This window comes from Urocitellus parryii, chromosome 11 (genome assembly GCF_045843805.1).
Source record: "Urocitellus parryii isolate mUroPar1 chromosome 11, mUroPar1.hap1, whole genome shotgun sequence".
NCBI lineage: Eukaryota > Metazoa > Chordata > Mammalia > Rodentia > Sciuridae > Urocitellus > Urocitellus parryii.
The window spans coordinates 66,429,955-66,431,064 of NC_135541.1; positions in this window are offsets into that span (position 1 = coordinate 66,429,955).

The window sequence follows — 1,110 nt, forward strand, 5'->3', positions numbered from 1 at the left end:
GTTTTCATGAGATATGTAAAATAAATCAACCATTCTTTTGATCAGAAAAAAAAATTCTAAAATGTACTTTAGACTTCCTATAGGGGGCAATGTAATAAAATGTTAAACACTGGGTATATATGTATAAAAACTATCCATCTGAGTTTAAAAGTTTAATCATTGACCAGTCTTTTAAAAATTATTTTGAATATAAGAAGTGATGCTTGTCTCAACAAATGAAAGTATGTTTTAATTCATTTTCAAGGAATGTAATTGCAGTTAATCTAATAGAGTGGTTGAAAGTGTTTCTTTTGAAGGTGCCCAAATACCCAAGCCAAAGTATCTAAATATAAAAGTCTTGACTTGTTATTTAGGAGCCTTGGACTAGCATCACCAGGAATGTGATTTCTGTTTGCAAGATTTGGGCAAGGATGATGCACTTAAGGAAGGGATTGTACTGTGATAAGAAATAACAGCATGATGAAGCTTCCACAGGCACAGAAATGTATGCTGTATGCACAAAATTACAAATCAGTGGTGCCTAAAGCCACAGTAGAGGGACATGAGGTGAGAAAGACAGATTAAGTCCAGATATGAAGAGAAAGTGATTGAGAAGTAAACATTTATTGTGTACCTTGAATCAGGTGCTCTATTAAGGCCTGTGTATACATTCACTATTTAATGTAACTCAGTTCATTCAGAGAATGTTCATGGGCTGACAACCACATTCCAGGTCTATGCACGGTCCTAAGGATACAAGATAAATAAAAGTTGGTCTTCTCCCCAAAAGCAATAAAGAGCTTTTGAGATTGATTTCTGAAATCAGGAGGCAGACATGATCAGAATTGTGCTTGAAAAGGGAGCTTTGAGACCTCATGAAGAGCTCTTCTCCTACCAAGAGCTGTGAGAGAAGCTAGAGGCCTGAAAGGCAAAGGAGGAGAAATCAATGCAAATACAGATCTAGCAGTATGGCAGTCCAAGGGCCAAGGTTTTTCACAAGAGAAAAAGAGTCTGAAGTTCTGTGTACATTAGCATAATAATTTGAAGATGTAGAAGGCTGTCTTTATGATTGAAAACAAACTATCTATGCTATTGCTTCTGCATAGAGGCAACATTAATTAATTAATTAAC